At 39.9% G+C, this 20,124-nt stretch overlaps 1 protein-coding gene across 5 annotated transcripts in view; it reads left to right on the top strand.

The window, feature by feature from the left end:
• Positions 1 to 4,046: 4,046 nt before the first annotated feature.
• Positions 4,047 to 20,124, top strand: part of Raph1 (Ras association (RalGDS/AF-6) and pleckstrin homology domains 1) — an 82,030-nt gene continuing 65,952 nt past the window's right edge. For 4 of the 5 annotated variants that reach the window (XM_051190324.1, XM_051190323.1, XM_051190322.1 and 1 more), the window contains exon 1: positions 4,047 to 4,353. The gene's annotated coding sequence lies outside the window, so the exon portion shown is untranslated. Of the gene's footprint in view, positions 4,354 to 4,887; positions 5,075 to 20,124 lie in introns of those variants that run through there. The other variant, XM_051190321.1, reaches the window with a different exon arrangement.

Below are 20,124 nucleotides of genomic sequence, written 5' to 3'. Positions count from 1 at the left end.
CAGCTCTAACAATCTTCCCACTCCCTTTTCCACAATGGTCCCTAAATCATGGGGTAACAGGTAAGGGACGAACACTCCATTGACAATATACCTAGTTGTGAATGTCTGCATTAACTGCATTCATTGCACAAGGGTCAAGGCAGGGTTTCTAGTCAAGCGCCTGCCAGTAACAGATGTTTAACTTTAATTGAGTCATCTCATGTATCGGGGCAACAGTTTTGTAACTGTAAAATAAAAATTTTACAGCTTTTCATAGATGTATTTCCTAAAATATATTCTGTGGAACACATGCCTAATGATCTGTTCCAGGAGTGAAAGGGCTTCATAGGTGTACACACTTGGGACATGCTGTATCTAATACCTGTATGAGAACTTCACAGGGCACATTACTGCAAAAGTCCTTTGGTTGAGAAATCCACTGAACTTTGCTTATCATCTTTCACTTGTTTGGTTAAAGGAACTCAAAATTACTTTGGAAATCCTGCCTACAGTATTAGTCAGGGCTCTCTAAAGTAACAGAATTTATATTATAGAATGAGTAGAATGAGTGCCTCTCTTTCTCTCTCTCTCTACACACACACACACACACACACACACACACACACACACACACACACTATTAGAATATCTTATAGGCTGTGGTCCAGCTTGCCCAACAATGGCTGCTTATGAATAGAAGTTCCAAGAATCCAGTAGTTGTTCAGTCCATGAGGCTGGATGTCTCAGCTGGAATTCTGAAAGATGTAGGCTTTAACATCAATGGGGTGGGGGTAGGGAGAGAATTGCTAGCAAACAAGAGGGCAAGCAGGCAAAGAGAGAGAGAGAGAGCTTCCTTCTTCCATGTTCCATGTTTTTAATACAAGCTGCCAGAAGATTGTGTAGTCCAGGTTAAAGGTGGGTCTTCCCACCTCAAAAGATTTGGATTAAAGACTTACCTTCCCACCTCAGATATCCAGATTAGAAGTGAGTCTTCCCACTTCAAATGATTCGGTTAAAAGTCACTCAAAGGTATGCCCAGTTATTGGGTTTTAGTTAATTCCAGTTGTAGTCAAGTTGGCAACCAAGAATAGCCATCACATCTATTAAAATCCCACGAAGCCACTGTCCTTAAGAACACACTTTGCAGAATAATGGACTAAGAAAACTTTGAGGTGTCTATTTCGTGTGTGTGTGTGTGTGTGTGTGTGTGTGTGTGTGTGTGTGTGTGTGTGTGTGTAGATGTACAGGCACTCCACAAGATCTCTAATTGTACCTGGGGCTTATGCAGGTCTCAAGATTAGCTGACCAGTAAACTTCAGGGGCCCTCCCACTTCCATCTCCCAAGCCCAGGTTTTTACATGGGTGCTGAGCATTTGAACTAAGATCGGCATCTTTGCCCTGTAAGCCCATTACAGACTGAGCTTCCAGCCTCCTATGGTAATATCTTCATGTATAAGTATTCAGCCAGGTTCCTCCTTCTGCATTCTTATTTCATGGAGGGTCAGTGTCACACAGTCAGTCTCCCCAGACAGAAGTTGCTTGTCTTGTAGAGGTTTCTGTCTCTTTCAGTCTGCCAGTCAATTCTACATGAAAGTCTGCAGATCCCACCTTAATATTTCCCTCACCCAAGTACCCTCCCCACTGCACCCCCTGTGCATCTGTGGAGACCTGTAGCCCAGCTCATCTAAGTTGTTTTAACCCTCTTTTTGCTTTCATTCTTCAGTCAGTTTTCTCTGGTCTTTGGACATATACATGGTTGTTACAGAGACTAAAACACTTCAAAGAGTTTATTCTTTATTAAGTTTAAACTCCTTAGTATGGCACACTGAAGTCCTTTCTACCATTCCCCACCTATTCGAACTCTCTCTGCATCTGTCTGGAGGAAATGGAATTACTTGGAAGGGCATGATGCTATTAAAGTTCATGCACCTTCACTGACGTTGATGCCTTTGTCTGGAATGACTGTTCCCTCCTTATCCGGTTAGCTCCTCCCTGTCATTAAACATGTAGTTAAACTGGGTAGGCTTTCTTGATCTGGGAATAGACTCACTTTCTAAGAGTGGCTTCCCTACCTCCTTTATCCAGCAGCCTGAGACTTCTGAGAACAGGATGCATTGAGTCTTTCTTGTCTTTGCAGTCTTATAGATTAGTTGGAACTCAATAGACTCTAGGTGAATGGATTATTTCATGACTTAATGAAACTGATGAGAACCTGCTTATTTTTCTCACTGGTAGAAAGGGACTGTTTTCTAAGATTAGCCTTAAACAACCTAAAAACTCAGGAAAGAGCTGGCTAAGAGCTATCCAAAGAGCACTCAGGAGCCTGCTTTGTAAAGGTTTCCATACAAATGAGACTCTTCCTTGTAATGCTCACATTTAGTCTAGTAATAACATTTGACAACAATAGGCTACTTATTAGGTTTTCAAATCTAGGTGTTTTTATCTCAGCAAACCTAGTCACAAGGGAATGAAGAGGCTACAGACACATTTGTATGAATTGTTTTGTTTTGAGACAGGGTTTCACTATGTACCTCTGGCTGTCCTAGAACTCATTCTGTAAACCAGGCTGATCTATTAATTATTGATTAAATATTTCGAAGGGTTCGTTATTCATACAAAGGTTCACAGTAGATATTGCAGGAGCATAAGAATGAATAAATTGTATGATATTCATCAAGGGGAAAACATAGCATACTGAAATAATTACAGGTAATAAACGATGAATTCAACAAGGAGACAGGTCATGGGAATTGGTCACCTCCATGATTTTTAGTTTAGGAGATGGTGTTAATTTACATCAGATTATTGAAGTACTTACTAAACTTAAAATACAAATTGCATGTATTTCCAAAGGTTAGGTATCTCCAGTGTGAAACAGCTAAATAATTGTATTGTACAGTTCTAAATACCAGTTTGGAACAGATTGTTCACCAGGTCAGAATAGACTGTACAAAAAGACTGAAACCACTTGTAAATTCTCAAGAATATCAGGAAATATAATTCAATTAATCAAACTAGGATTTGGTCCTAGCATAGAGAAATGAACACTCATTCTTAGAAAGAGCTAGAATTTCAGAATTACGTGATTTTTTTTTTGGGGGGGGTGAAAATTCAAAATACAGAAACTGTTAAAGAGCAGACAGGAAGACATGAAAAAAGAATGCTGACCATTCAACGCGGCCAGTTCCAGATCATAGTTCAATCTCTTTAATGCTATCAAAGTATATGGCCAAGCAAAGGCAATTTAATACTATTTTTCCTTTCCTTCGATCAACTTTACACGAAGGTCATAATAAGGACGTAAATCGAAAGATATCTAAGCCTGCCTAAGTCGAACCTGCATTAAAATAAGCAGCATCGAGTAATTTGGAGCTTGGAATCAAACTCAGTTTTTACTTGTAATCAATCCTTAGGGATACAGCTCTGGGCTAAGGAAAGATGCCAACACCCGTACTGCGAACAATTTCGATAGGGAGGACAGAAACTGGGGACAGAGACCGGCTTTGACATGGAAAGGTACAGATGAGCAGAATGTCTGATCCCTGAAAGCTACCCATACACTGCCCGAAACTGCAGAGTTAAGGACTAAAATGGGATTTTTAACAATGGTCCGTGGATGCCTGAGGCAGCCCGGGGCTGGTTTCTGGAGACTGAGGACGTGGACGGCAGGCAAAGGCGCACAGCGCGGGACCGGTGTGCTCGCCGCCCCTCGGCCTCCCAAGGCGGGAGCCACGGGGCCGGCTTCCCGGGAAGGGCCACGGAGGGCGGGACCGCGGCGGGATTTTCCTTTCGGCTCATTCATTCTCTAATTCACTGGTTCCAGGAGGAGGCTCGCGGGGACGCGCGCAGGAAAGGCGGGGAGCGGAGGCCGGCCGCGGCTGGGTGCGGCCCGGCGCCTGAGGGGCGGCCGGCGGTGGCGGGCGGGGGAGTAGGGGGCGCCCGGCCAGGCCGCGAGGGAGGGGCGCGCGCGTGCGCGCGAGCGGGCGGGCGGCCCGAGAGGCGCGCGCCGCCGCCCTGCGCCGGAAGTGAGCCGGTGGCCGCGGCGCGGGGAGGGGAGGCGCGCGCGCGCGCGGCCGGGCGCGAGTCGGTCCGCCCTTGGGCCGCACGGCCCTCAGCCCCGCCCTGTGTGCCGGGGCCGGACGCGCGGGCTCTGTGATCCGCGCCGCGGGCCTCTGCGGCCGCCCCGCCCAGTCCCCGCCGACGCCCGCTCTGTGGGTCGGTCAGTCAGTCAGTCACGGAGCGCGCGCCGCGGGAGCTGCGGGCGCTCTCGGCGTTTGGGAGAGGAGCGTCGCGCCTGGGGAGGCGGCGGCGACCCGAGGGCGCGAGCAGCTGCTGCCTCGCGCGGGGCCCCGGGAGGGCCGAGGGGCTGCCACGGTGAGTGCTCCACCGCCTGGCCCTCGAGGTCGGGGGGCGAAAGGGAGGACCCGGCTGCCCCGGAGACGCTGCCGCCTCCATTTTCCCGGCGCCTGGAGTGGCCCTCCGGGCGAGTGCGAGCGGCTGCAGTCCGGGGCGGGGTCGATGCCGGGCTCTCCGCGTTTGGGCTGCGCCCAGCCAGGCGGCCTGCAGTGGGTAGGGGTCGGCGGGGCCTGGGCTGGCTGTCCCCTGCGCCCCTCGGGGCTGCACCGTGCAGACAATGAGGCCGGGCTGGGGGGCACCTGGGTAGGTGCAGCGGGGCTTCTACTCCGCGCTAGGCACTGGTGGCCGGGGACCGCGCGCGGCTGGAAAGGGACTAGCCGCGGATAGCCGCAGAAACCGGTGGCTCGATGCCGGATTGTTCTAGCTTCCTAGCCCTGCCCGCCTTCCCAGATGAGTTCAGTGCAGAGATTTAGAAAGGCGGGGCGCCTTCTCGGTCTTCTAATTAAGCCGGCAAAGTAATTGCTCTAGTGCTTTTTAGCCCCAGCTCATCTTTTCTGCGTACATTCCCGCCGGAAATCCAAACTGCAGTTCAGTGGAAGACGGCAGAAAAGGCAGGAGGCTGCCGACTGGTATGGGTAGGATGCCTTGGTTTTGAGACGCCTGGAAGATACCCTTTTCCTATTCAGACATTGTCTTAGAATGGCCCCACTGTGGGAACTGGAGACTGCTTAACCCTTAGGTAGGCATAAAGATGTGACTTAGTGTGGAATGAGAGCGCTGGAAAATGATACAGGAGCCGCATGGTTCCTGTGTGGTGCATTTCATACATCTGTGGGAAGAACAGTTTGGAGTGGATGCTGTCCGCATCGTTTCTCCTAGAGAAGTGAAGAGCCACCCTAGTAGGTAAAATCCTCCGTACATGAACTGTAAAGGTAGCGGGCTAGGGGGGCGACGTGATTTGATTATTAAAGGGTGACATTACCTTCGTTAGACTATTGAAGTCAGCAAAAAATTGCTAAGAGCTACTTAGGGACAGTGGGAGACACAAAACGAACATCTCCACAACACCGAATGGCAGAAACGGCGCGTTGGAATAGAATAAACCAACGCGCCATACACTGGAATAAGCTAGCAACGTGATTGTGGCTAAGCAAGCCTTTAATTCTGCAGTAGTTCCCTGCTGGTAAACAGCACTACACCACCACCTGTTTACCTTTCCAGCCTGTTGTTAAGGTTGGATGAGATAATGTATGCAAAATCAGTAGCCCCTTGCCTCTCTGAGAGTTGCTCAGTACTTGTTAACCCTTTTCCTACTGCTGGGGGTGGGGTGTCGACCTTATGGGAGGGTGGGTCAGAAGTGAATATTGGTCACAGTGCATTGTAGAGACATAGCATAAGACAGTGAAGGAAAGGTTAAATCTGCATCGAGGTCAGTGGGGGGGGGGGAGTCTGTGGAAGCTGCCAGTATATAGGTGGACCCTTTTAAAAGGTTGAATAATATTTCTTTTAAAAATGTTTTATTAGCACCTATTAATTTTACGTAATAATGGGTTTCATCGTATTTTCATATATTTCGATTTCAACAGTACCGGTGGGATTTCAGCAATGTAGAGTGGGAGAAAAAGACATCCCACATGTAGTGGTCATTATCCTAAAAGAGCTGGATTCAGGAGCTAGACATGGTGGATCATGCCCATAGTCTCTGCACTCTGGAGGCTGAGGCAGGAGGATTGCAGTGCTGTCCAGATCAACCTGAGGTACAGAATGAGACCCTTTCCAAAAGACCAGCTCCCTTCCCCCCAAAAAAATCTGAATTCTCTAAGAAGAACCTTGGAGAAGTGGCAAAATAAGTCTTTGTTTGGTTTGCTCTGTTGAAATAAATACAGAGCTTCATCATGACTTTTTTTTTTTTTTTTTTTTTTTTTTTTTTTTTTTTGTTCCAGCAGATGTTTTGTGGTATTTGGATTTCTTCTCACTTCTGTTTGATTTTAATGAAGAACTATGTGTAGCCATTTCTTTATGAAGAGTATTAGTTCTATTTAGTAGTCCATACTGACAGATTCTTCTGGTCTCACCATGATTACAGTTAGTGTCTGGCTGATAGTAGTGGAGTGCCAGATGTTTTTTGAGAATATTTTCAGTTTTCAATGCTTTGTTTTCTGGCCAGGTTTTTTAAACCATCATTTTTGAGGATAATTGTGTTGGTTTTGGTTCTCTCCAAATAAATAAATAAATACATGCTTAATGGACTAGAAACAAAGACAGCAGATTCTGGGGTATACATTTTCTTTGGTTTGGAAGTTGTAAATGTCAACATTGGTTTTATCCCAGACTGTTTCTTCAGGAAAAGTAATATTCATGGAGTATGGTATGTAACCTCAGGCTAACTGTTGAGTTCTTAAAATTTCTTTACCTGTTATATTAGGAGCTTGGAGTAAGTTACTGGTTTTCACATGTTATTTCTTACTGACTACTTATAGAAAGTACATAGAGTAGTCAGAGACATAGAGATAAAGTAAGAAAGTTGCTACTAGAAGCTACATAGATGAAGTTACTGTTTAACAGGTAGCATGTCTGCTTGGGATTGTGAAAAGGTCTGGAAATGGACAGTGTAACAGTTACACAATAACATGAACTTTTTTTTCCTCCTGGAGGCAGGGTTTCTCTGTGAAGCCCTTACTGTCTGTCCTCTAACTTGCTTTGTAGACCAAACTGGCCTCAAACTTAAGCTAATCACTTTAGCCTATTTATTTAAATTTTCTTAACACATTAGAGATCCAAAAGACCTACAGATTCAAGCTACTGTTACTATCTCTGTGATAACGTGTGAGTTTTAAATGAACAAATGATAGGAAACTTAATAGACTGGAGACTTTTTAAAACTTCAGTTTGTGTACTGTTTATTCATCTAAAATTGTCTCAACATATTACTATGGCTAGTGCACTCTGTTCAATTAAATAAACAAAATCAAACATTTCTATGGGGGTGTACTTATTCTGTTTAAGTCATTGCTTGTTAAAAGTCACAATGAACATTTAACAATAAGTTCTGATAGCATATCATAATGTTTTCGTAGCTCATTGTGTTTCTGTTTTTGCCTTGTGTCTTAAGGACTGTTGTAGTGCTGTGAAGAGATACGATGACCTTACTCTTACAAAAGAAATCATTGAATTGGGGGCTTGCTTAAGAATTTTGAGAAGCTAAGATTGGTAGCTTGTGCCTTCAGGGACCCAGGTAGGATTTTGAGTTTGAGTACAACCTACCTCATGAGACTGCCTCAAAACAAAACAAAAAGAAGAGCTGGCTTACAATTTCAGAGGCTTATTCCATTATCATCATGGCAGGGAGCATGGTGGTGTGCAGGCAGACATGGTGCTGGAGAAGTAGCTGAAAACTCTTTCCTGATCCACAGGCAGCAGACAGAGAAATGTTGGGCCTGCCATGGCTTTTAAAACTTTAAAGCCTATCCCCCAGTGACATATTTCCTGCAGCAAAACCACACCTCTTAATCCTTCCAGACAGTTTCACTCCTAGTGATTAAGCCTTCAAAATATGTGAAACTGTAGGGGTAAATTCCTTCTTATTCAAACCATCACATTGTACTTCCTGGCTCCCATAAGCTTATAGCCATACCATAATGCAAAAATGCATTCAGTCCAACTTAAAAAGCCCCCATAGTCTATCATAGTTTCAACATTGTTTAAAAGTTCACTTTCTTCTGAGACTCTTGACAATCTGTAACCCCCTGCAAATCAAAATTAAAACGAAGGTCACAAACTTCCAACATACAATGGCACTGGACATACATTACCATTTCATAAGGAAGAAAAGGGAGCATAGTGAGGAAATACTGGACTAAAGCAAGACCAAAACCAGCAGTCAAACTCAAAATTCTTCATATCCATGTCTGATCAATGGGCTGTTCGGATCTCCCTTGTTGACTGCAACACACTTCTCTTTGTTGGGCTGGCTCCACACCCAGTCTGCAGCTCTTCTAGCAGGTGTCTCAAGGCTTTAGCATCTCCAACCCCATGCAATCTCCAACACGATCCATCTTCATCTTCACAGCCTTACGAAATGGCTTTTCTGGGCTTCTTTGCAGGCACAACCCTGACACACACCTGGCCTCAGCAACTTAGCCTAGGGAGATTCTGCAATCCCTAACTCCCCTTGCCTCTATAGCCAGAACCAGAAGGTAAAGCTGCTAAGTTCTGCTGCTTGATGGGGCTGGAACTTGGCCCCCTCTTGAATAACATTTGCATCAACTTTCCATTGCTGATGGTTTCATTTGCTGCCTAAACTTTCCTTTAATTGCTTTTTACAGATTGGAAGCTGAGCTGGGTGGGTCTTGTCCTGAAGTCACCACTCCCTTTATTCCATTTAGCAGCAGATTTTTCTTTCAGCTTTTTATCTCCTTAATCACTAGACTTAGCTCCATTACATTTACTGGTGCTCCTTTTCTCAAACTGTACATTTTGTATTTCTGTCCAGTTTGTGCCTCTTCATTATAGATCTGCCTGAGAGTGTTTACTAATAACCACATGACACAGTCAATACTAAGTTGTCTTGAAATTAATCTCAAAGTTTTCAATGTAGCTTCAGACAGATTTTTAGAACAAGGCAAAAAACAGCTACAAGTCTGTTCTCTAGCAGCTACAAGAATTTCTCTAGGCTACTTATGAATATTCTTTCCTTCTGAAATGTCATGTGATGGGCCTCCACAGTTCAAATCACACTCAGCACTGTCTTCTGTGCTCCTACTAGGATGGTCCATTAAGCCTCACTTAAAGCATCCAGTCACTTTTCTAGTCCAAAGTTCCAAAGTCTTCCATATTCCTTAGGCAGACAGCATGGTCAGACCTATCACAACCATACCCCAGTCCCAGCAACACCTTTTGACTTAGTCACTGGTTCTAGTGTTGTGAAGAGAAACATGACCAAGGCAACTCGCAGTTCAGAGGCTTAGACCATTATTGTCATAGCAGACAGCATGGTGGCAGGCAGTCCTGGCTGTCCTGGAACTCTTGTAAACCAGGTTGGCCTCAAACTCAAGAGAGAGCTGCCTGGTTCTTCCTCCCAAGTGCTGGGATTAAAAGCATGCACGACCACTGCCCAGCAAGATTAACTTTTCTTTTTATGATTATAAGTATTTCTTTGTCCTAATAAATTCCTATTTCAAAGTTGAAATGTTACTAGCATGTTTCTCCGCTGGCCTGATCCCACAGCGGCATCAACCCCAAATAACGCACAGAGACGCTGTATTAGATATAAAGCTGTTAGCCTGTTACTAGCATTTCTTATTGGCTAGCTTTGTCTTAAATAGTAATCCATTTCTATTTAAGTATTTCCACGTGGTCTTATCTTACAGGAGAGAGGGCCCGTCATTCTTCTCAGTACTACATCTTGAAACTCCTCCCTACTACTTTCTCTGTCCTCCTAGTCTCCTAGTCCCGCCTATCTTGCTTTCCTATTGGTCAACAGTGCTTTATTCATTAACCAATAAGAGAAATATATTTACAGAATGACATCTCCCAACATTGAAAAGATATGTTCCTATATTTTCTCTTGTATGAGCTTTATAACTTCAGTTCTTATATTTCTGGCTATGATCCATTTTGAATTAAATTTTTATTATGGTGTAATATAGAAATTGAAGCTCACCTCCCTCCTTTATGTCTTATTGTTTCAATTTTTTTTTTAAATAAAAACACTTTCCTCCTTACCTATCTTGACTTCCTTGGTTTGAAAAATCATTTGATTGTTTAAATGTGTTCATGGACTTTATACCTGTTACATTGATGTGATAATTCCCTATCCTTTTGCCAATATTAATTATTTTAAATATAACTAGTTTGAAACCAGGTAGAGCAATCACTTCATGATTGTTTTGACTATTCAAAGTCATTTTTTTTAATCACATGAATTTTAGAATCACCTTGACTTATAATTTATTTTTGTGATGGTGGGAGTTGAACCATTGAGCTACATTCCTACTTCCATCTTGTTAATTTCTGTTTTTTAGAAAATAGTTTTCTTTTGATGTTGGTTGTAATTTTATCAACTTTCTAGTTTAGTTTGTGGAGAACTTACAAAATGCTGCATTTTCTAGTAGATTGATTGATATTGTGCATTTGTCTGTTTAGGTCCCTAGTTTCTCAATAGTGTTCCGTAATTTTCATATGTAACATCTTATTAGTGTTACATAAACATTGTGCGCAGCCCTACTTCTGACACTTCCTACACTCAAATCATCCTTTATATATATTTGCCTATTACAATAAAAATTAAGATTTTATATGAAGATTTTCCAAGTGACAACTTTACCTGATGCACAGAAATGAAGGGACTGTTATCTAGTCTGATGTTACAGTGCTAGAAATAGAAACATAAACTGTCTTCAGAAATGTAAAACTAAAGATATTCCCAGGGCTGGGGATTTAGCTCAGTGGTTGCCTAAACATTTAAAATTAGAAGTTTAAAGCTGGATAAATTCTTTTGGCTTGTGTGGTTTTGGTTTTGGATACTAATTTAAACTGGCTATGTTAATGTCTTGGTTTCTTTTTTTTTTTTTTTTTTTCTGTCAACTTCACATAATCCAATGTTATCTAGGAAAAGGAACATTGCATAGGCAAGTCAATGGAACATTTTCTTGATTAATGATTGATTTGGGAGAGCTTATCCTCCTAGGTGTATAAGAAAGCAAATAAAACAAGTTAGGGGAGACAAATAGTAAGCAGCATTCCTCCAAGGCTTCTGCTTCAGGTCCTCCCTCCACATTCCCTCCTTGAATTCTTGTTGGAGGAACTTTTCTCCATAAGGAACTTTCCTCCCCAAGTTGCTTTTGGCAACATTTGGTAATTAACATTTTTCACAGCAGTAGAATCCTAATTAGGACAATTAATATGGTATAATCTTTTTAAGAATTTTTAAATTAATTTATTTATTTGTGGGGGGACACTTTGGGAGTCAGTTCTGTCCTACCATGTAAGTTTGAGGAACTAGCTTGGGCCATTCAACACTCAGTGGAAAATGCTTTTATGAACTAAGAAGTTTTGCTAGCCCTGTTTTTTAAGAATCTAAAAAGCAATAGTCTTACTAGTTTAATTTGATCATACATTTTTTACTAGTTTACATTTTATAATTTGCTTTTCCCCCCTTATATTAGAACAGTAATGTACAAAGTAATCTTATTACTCAAAAATGAGTACAGTTAACATTTTCTGTTTATTTTCTCAGATATGTGAGTTTGTGTTTGCATAGTTCATTGGGAGCAGTTTAGTTCTGCTTCTCTTAGTGAAACTGTTTTGCTTTCCTGAGCATATTTATGTTACCTTTTCTACATTTTAGATTTCTTTTAAAAAATAAATGTCCTTTTAAATTCAAGTATAAAAAACAATAGAAAGTATAGAACACTACCTATCACTAGTAATAATCAGTTGTTTATATTTTTCTTCAAATAATTATGTTTAAAGAGATGTATGATGAAACTCTTCCAGGTAATTTATATTCCAATGCATATTTTAATATACCCACATGTTGATAAACTTGTAGGTTTCTGGGATTGGAGAGATGGCTCAGTGATTAGGAACACTTGCTCTTGGAGAGGACCCAAGTTTTATTCTCAACACCCACATGATGACTCACAACCATCCATAACTCCAGTTCTGGGGTATTGGATGCCCCTTCTGACCTCCATGAACAACGGGAATGCATGTGGTGAACAGACACATGTTCAAGCAAAACACTCATATACATAAAATAAGATAAATGTAAAAAAAACTTAGGTTGCTGTTCTGTACTTTTTGATTTATGTACTTACGTTGTTTTAAAATATGGGTTGGTTGGTTCTAGACAGTATCTTACTCTACAGTCTGATTTGAACTCAAAATCCTTCCACCTCAGCTTGCAAAATGTGCCTGGATCAAAGGTGTGAACCAGTAGGCTCTTTTTCTTTTTCTTTTTTTTTTTTTTTTTAAAAGATGGAGTCTCGCTGTGTAGCTCTGGTTTAGGAGGGCTAGGATGACATTTAATATTTCTTGGTGCTTGCCTCTAAGTTAGTCATTTAAAAGTGGTGCTTCTGGAACATCACAGATCAGTATTTCTCAATCTATGGGTCTCAGGGATCATGTATCAGATATATCAGATACTTATCACAATTCATAACAATAGCAAAATTATAGTTATAAAGTAGCAATGAAATAATTTTACGTTGGGAGGCTCACCACAACATGAGGAACCATGTTAAACGGTCACAGTATTAGGAAGGTTGAGAACCTTGTTATACATGCTCTGTAGTAGTTTCCCAAATGATGAGAAATCTACCTACCAGAAAGTTCTCCCATATGCTTCCAACCCAATTTATCATACTTTTGTCAACTGTGTACATACATACATACATACATACATACATACATACATACATACAGTTCTCTAGTGTTTTTTAGTTAGGAAAATTCTGTTGTAAATGTTTATCAAGAAGCAGTTTCAGCTGGTAGCACAATCCCAGCATGGATTACACAGAGAAACCCTGTCTCAAAAAAACCAAGAAACAGAAAGAAGCATTTTCAGTCATAAATTAATAAAACTTTTAAGGAGAGAGAGAGATGCACAGAGGTCAGAGGTCAACTTCAAGGAGTTGGTTTTCTCCTATGTTGGTTCCATAGCTAGAATTCAAATGATGAAGCTTGGCAGCAAGTGTCTACCCACTGAGCCATATCAGTGGTCTGCACAAATGAAAACTTTCAGAAGAGTTTTGAATAAAAGTATTGCTTATATTTATTAATAGGGGCAAAGAAGTGTTATCTGCTCTGGCAGTAGGACTGATTAGAGAACTACCTAATATAATAGGTAACCCCAGGTTGTGACATTTGTATATATAATTGCGATAACTATTTGGCTAACAGACACATGCCCATTTTTACTTTCTGTAAGCTTTTTTGGGGAGGACATATTTAATTCTTGGTAAAATAGAAAAATATAGTATTGGGCTATACTTGTGTTTATTTTAAAAGGTTAAAATTATTTTGTTTTAATTTTGTCTGGTTGGCTTTTAGTTTCAAATAGTTATTTGTTGAGTACTTATGATTTTAGAATAGAAATTACTTATTCTGGAGATGCTAACTGCATATTAATAAACCTTTATTTATTTTTTTTTTTAGACACTGTCCCACTATGTTGCCTTGGCTGGCCTAGAGCTTGCTGGCCAGTATGGTCTGTCTACCTAGTAACTCCAACTCACATTGATCTTCCTACCTGTGCTTCCTGAGTGCCCACCCACACCCAGCATTCTTTTTTTCTTTTTTACAAAACTGTTCATTTGGGGAAGAGAGTTTATTTTAAGTTTATTTTATTATTTTATGTGTATGAGTGTTTTGCCTGGATGCATGTATGTGTACCACATACTTGTCTAGTTCCCATGGAGGTCAGAAGAGGGTGTCAGATCTCTTGGGCTAGAGTTATAGAACCTGTGAGCCAGTATGTGGGTACAGGAAATTGAACCTGGGTCCTTTACAAGGACAAGTGCTCTTAACTACTGATCCAAAAATCCAGCTCTAAACCCTCCATTTTCTTCCTTGTGTATATATTGAAACTTATTTCAGATTTAAAATATTATGACATGAGATGAATTAATTTTTCTTTTTAATCCGAAGTTAAACATTATGTAGGTTTTTTGTGTGGGGTATTGCAGGGGATGGATTTTGTTTTTGAGATAGTCCCCATGTAAGTCAGGCTAGTCAAGTCACCATTCTCTTGCCTTAGCCTCCTGAGTACTAGGATTACAGGTGTGGGCTACCACACCTAACTCACTGATCATTCTTCCGGAAGACATTTATGGAGAGTTGAAGTCATTTCTTTCCTAAATATTTGCTAGAATTCACCAGTGAATACATTTAGACTTCGTGCTTTCTGTTTTGGAAGGCTTATTGCTTTGACATTGTTTTTCATAAAGAAGTTTAACTTTTTAATTATTCATCAATACTAAACCCAATGTAATCTAGATTTTCTTTTATTACCTTGTAGGAGTTACAGAGGTTTTTTCTTTACCTTTTACATTTAGGTCTGTGATCTAATTTTTGTGAAATGTGTAGTCTGTGTCTAGATTTATTTATTTTTGCATATGAATTATTTGTTCCAGAAAAAAAAGTGTTAAAATAATGTTTTTCTCCTACTGAATTATCTTTACTTCTTTACTACTTTGTCAAAGATCAGCTATCTATAATTGTGTGAGTCTATTTCTAGACTCCCTATTCAGTTTAACTGGTCCACTTGACTATTCTTTTGCCAATACTCTACTGTCTTGATTACTGTAGTATTGTCTAGAGGTCTTGAGGTTGTGTATAGAATCAGTTATCTGATTTTTTTTTTCCCGAGACAGGCTCGAACTCACAGAGATCTGCCTGCATCTGCCTCCTGAGTGCTGGGATTAAAGGCATTAGCCATGCTTGGCCAGTTGTCTGATTTTGTTCCTCAGTATTATGTTAACTATTATGGATCTTTTGTCATTAACCCAGAACATCCAACCTTTTGATAGAAGGACTTGGTGTTGTCATCTACAAAGTTTACTCTTGAGCTGTGTAATTGATATTAAAAAAAAAAAAAAGCAAAAAGTTCTCACAGTATTTTAAGTAAGTGTATATTCTTGTGTTGGTTCACATTCATAACTATCCTTCAGCACAATGCAGTCCTCTGAGTTGGGCATACTTGGTTGCCAGTATCAATAAAATAGTTTAGTAGACTTTTCATGGGAATTCTGTTGACTCCGTAAGTGAAGCCAAGAAGTAACATCTTGACAACAACCATGAAGGGTGATATTTATTAGGGTAGTTTATTTGTTTAAGATATTTGTCAATTTGGGTTCCCCCCCTTCCTAGCTTACAAATCTTTACATCGATTGATATGATCATGCAGTGTTTTTTGGTAGCCTATTAATGTAATGAATTATACTAATTGATTTTCAGATGTTGAGTCAGCATTGCATACTTGGGATAAATCCCACTTGGTCACAGTATATAATTCTTTTGACTAATTTTTGTTGAAAATATTTTCCTAAATAATATTAGTCTGCTATTTTCTTGTGTTTGGTTTTGGCATTAAGGTTATGCTAGCCTCATAAAATAAGTTAGGAAGTGTTCTCTGCTTATAAGTTCTAGAAGAGATTGTAGAGAATTTAAGCAATTTCTTTCCTAAATATTTACTAGAATTCACCGGTGAATCTATCTAATCCTTGTGTTTCCTGTTCTGGAAGGTTAATAAGCATTGATTTAGTTTTTCTTAAACTTTATGTGAATGAGTGTTTTGCTACATGTTTATCTATATATCACTTGCTTGCATGGAGGCCAGCAAAGGAATCAAATCCCTTGGAACTGAAATTATAGACTGTTGTGAGCCACCAAGTGGTTGCTGGGAATTGAGCATGGGTCCTGCAAGAGCAGCCAGGGGTCTGCTGTTGGCTCTTATTTTTCCAACCCCTAATTCAGTTGCTTTAAGATAGTATTTTAGATTAATTTTCCTCGATACCTATATGTATCTTTCTTCTAGGCCATAGGGATTTGTTGCTTTGTTTTTTTAATTGCTAGAACTGAACTTGGGTGCTTTCCCCTGGAGGCAAATGCTACATCCTCAAGCTCTAGTTGTACTATTTTATTATTCTGTCAGCATTTTGTCTTTTAATAAGTATATGCATATCACTGTATCTCATGGTGATTATTAATATAGTTGGAAAAATATTGATTGGATTTGTTACTATTGCCTATTCCCTGTTTCTGTTTTTATTGTTTTCACTTTTCACCCTCTTTGTTCTAATAGACTATTTTACATGAGTATGTTTTCTCTTCTCCTTTGTAGATCACTTATACTTCCTTCTCTACTATTTTGTGGTTAGTTGCTATGGAGTTTGCCATCTATATAATAGCTAATAAAAACACATTTTTTTTTTTTTCATTTTGGTTTTTCAAGGCAGCATTTTACTATGTATTCCTAACTGTCCTGTAGACAAGGCTGGCCTTGAATTCACAGAGAGTTCCCTGCCTCTGCTTCTGAAGAGCTGGGATTAAAGATGTCTGCCACTACCACCTGACCTATAAACACATTTTCATATAACACTGCTTCAAGACTATAACTTGAGTATCTTATAATGATGACAAATTATTCTTATTCTTCCCTGCTTGTCCCTTGTATCACTGTTGTCATTCATTTCACTTATAATGTGAAACTTACAAGCTTGCATGTGATATATACATTAGTGTACACAATCAAGTACATTGTTGCTATTATTATTTTGAACAAATGGTTACATGTTCAGTCAACTAAGAATAAGAAAAATGGATTCTGAGCTTGGTATTTCATGTCTGTAATCAGTTGTGTATTAAGATGTCTCTTATAATAGGGAACAAATGTTGAAGTTTTAGTTTATACCTTCACCTGTCCAACTTAATTACTAACTATATCATATTCTTTTAACATTTCTTACAATGCAGCTCTACTGATAATTATTCAGTTATTGTTTTCTCAGAAATATTTTATTTTTCCTTCATTTTTTTCATTTGCATACATTTTATTTGTACTAGGACTGATGGCATAGAGAGAAAATCTTAAAATTAGGTAAAAACTGACATTTATCTAATTTTACCTAAATCAGATTTTTAAAATGACACCAGGCAATTTAGGATATAACAAAAGGCTTTGGAGAACTGATTTTAGATTTGTAAGAGTACTGAAATCCACAACTAACCATTGGGCCAAGCTCCTGGAGTACAATGGAAATGAGGGAGGAGCGATGATATGAACCAAGGAGTCAATGATGGGGAAACCCACAGAATCAGCTGACTGGAGCTGACTCTGGTCTGACAAAAAGGGAACCTGAATAAGACCAAACTAGACTTCCTTAATATAGGTGACAATGGTGTGACTGGGACAATATATGAGGTCATTGGCAGTGGGCCCAAGATCTAACTCTAATGCAAAAACTGACTTAGTGGAGCCCATTCTATATGGAGAGATACCTTGCTAAGCCTAGATACAGGGGTGTGGGGGATGGAGAGGTACCTTGGTCCTGCCTCAACAAGATGATGGCTCAGACTTAGTAGACTTCCTAGGGGGATGCCTTACACTCTCCAAGGAGCAGATGGGAAGTGGGGCAGGGGGCTGGAGGAGAGGTGGGAGAGGAATCTGGGATTGGAATGTAAAAAATAAAATAAAAAATAAAAAAACAAATTTCAAATCACAAACCTTTTCATTTATATAAAGAAATAGATGCAATGCTTCCAAATTTTCTTACTCTAGAAATTGCATAGAGATTTACCTTTAGGTTTTTGGCTTTAGCTAGAAATTCTGAGAACTAAGCTACTTGAACAAAAGCTCATTATTGTTCTCATTCTTAGATGGGAAGTCTTACATACATCATTGTGATAGGGCCAAGTGGAAAGAGATAAAAGTGTCTGGTAGAGTCCTGAGAGAATCACTTAAAAGGGAGGGATCTCTGTAGCCTAGTCTCTTGTCAGAGTCACAGCAGTCCTCCTGCCTCAGTCTCCCAAGAGTTGGGTGTGCCACCATGCCCAGCTTTCCTTTACTTTTGAAGGATAACTTTTCATGGTACAGAAGTCCATCTTCATCACTATTGGTTCTCTCAAAATACTAAATATTTCACTTTAATCTTTCATAAATGGATTCTAAGATGTTAAGTGGAAGTCTTACTAGTTTCATCTTTAAGTTCACAGAGTGTTTAAAATATTTGATTTGGGATTCCAACTCAATTTTGTAAAAACTGGAACCCAACTTTTAAAGCAAGGGCTGAGTAAGGTGATGTGTGCCTTTAATCCCCACACTTAGAGGTAGAGGCAAGTGGGTCACAGCAAGTTTGGCCTATCTGGTCTCATTGCAAGTACCTGGCTAGCCAGGCAGTGGCGACGCACGCCTTTAATCTCAGCACTCAGGAGGCAGAGGCAGGCGAATCTCTGAGTTCAAGACCAGCCTGGTCTATAAGAGCTAGTTCCAGGACAGCCTCCAAAGCCACAGAGAAACCCTGTCTCCAAAAACAAAAAACAAAACAAACAAAAGCAAGTACCTGGCTAACCAGAACTATACTAGTGAGACTCCATCTCAAAAAAATGTTTCCCCTTAATAAAATGAAGTTCATTTGTCAACAGGTAATATGTATGAGACAACAATGGAATAAAGGACACTGGCTTAGTAGTATACATAATCACAAAGAAATGGGGAAGGAGAATGGGAAAATCTGTGTGTGTGTGTGTGTGTGTGTGTGTGTGTGTGTGTGTGTGTGTAAAATGGCTATGAGAACCAGTCATACATGTTAGACTGTTCTAACATCTTAGAATATATTCAGTCAAAATTAAAATAAAATATTTGTTGAGAGAAGAAAGGAGGGTATTTCAACCATGGGGGGGGGGAAAACAGGTCATTAAACATAATATACTGCCTGGCTATTTTTATTTCTATAGAAGAAGCAAGATAAGAACTGATACTTTTAAATTTTGAGTCTCATTTTACTCAATGTAGTGTCTGGTCAAAGCATATAATGATTAGCTAGGCATTGCAGCTTCTTTAGTGAAATTAATAAGTTTTTTTCTAAGTTTTGCTTATATTTAATTGAAATGTTACTAGGAAAGATAGGTAGCCTTTAAGATCCTTACAGTCTTTTTGAGATCCTCTTTGAATTTGTTTCTCTATGATACTAGGACAAAGGAGATGCTACTGTTTTCCTTCTTTTCAAATTAGAATACTGTAACCCCTGTCTCCACCCAACTTTCTAAAATGTGTGTTTATACTTGTACATACAAAGTTTGGGGACAGAAGAGGCACTAAGAAAGCAAAGCTATAGAGCAGATATTATCCTGAACCTTTAATTTTATTTGATGATAGCTTTAAATGTTTTTCTATTCTAATTTATATTATGGGGCAGAATATGAGATTGATAAGGGTTTTTAAATATAGTTGTATAAAAAATTTAGGTTTAAAGCAAGGCCACTCATGAATAGTGTTTATTCTGTCATGGGTAGTTATCCTTTGTGCTTTTTAGAGTCCAATTTTGTAGCAATTTTGTTCTGTTCACACAGTGATTCTGAAAACAAAAGTAAAAACAAGAGGAAAGAAATTAAATGCATTATGTTCATTAGAAGGTTGAATACCTTGTACAGATTCCAGACTCCTGCTGAGACTTTATGCATCACTGTGGATAGGGGTTTGGTCTTCAAGTCTCCCTCCCCTTAACTAATCTGCTAAAGGGTGAAGAGCAATTGGTGCCTCTCTTTTGGAACTAGGATTAGAGAGGATTGACACACTGATAAATTAGAGTGAAGTTAGTATTTAAATACTACTCTGCCTTCACAGAACAACAACCTAAGGTAGGTGGAGGGGATTCCTCTGGCATCAATTTATCTGTCTCTCAAGTAACTCCTACTTTCTTTACCTTCTCTGCAGATTAAGAAAACCAGTGCTAATGATTTAGCCAGAATTCTATCTAGTTAATGGTAAAATTTAGAATAGAACAAGAACTTGGGTTTTTCAGTTCTAGGTGGCTCAAACTAGAGGATTCCTACAGACTTGTTTAAGCTTAGCTTTTCCATGTAGTCAGGCTTGCCTTACATTTGGTGTGTAACAGAGGATGACCCTGAGCATTGCCAGGTAGGAGGAGAGCTTTTGAAAGAATTCATTGGAACAGAGACAGCAGTTGAAAGGACAGCTGTATGACAAATGTGATGTCTTTCTCTTAAAAAAAAAAAAATACATTTATTAATGAGTGTTGTGTGTGTACCCTCACCTCCCACACACCC

The sequence above is a fragment of the Phodopus roborovskii genome, unplaced genomic scaffold (assembly GCF_943737965.1).
Source record: "Phodopus roborovskii unplaced genomic scaffold, PHOROB, whole genome shotgun sequence".
Classification (NCBI taxonomy): Eukaryota; Metazoa; Chordata; class Mammalia; order Rodentia; family Cricetidae; genus Phodopus; species Phodopus roborovskii.
This window is presented reverse-complemented; position numbering and strand designations above follow the sequence as displayed.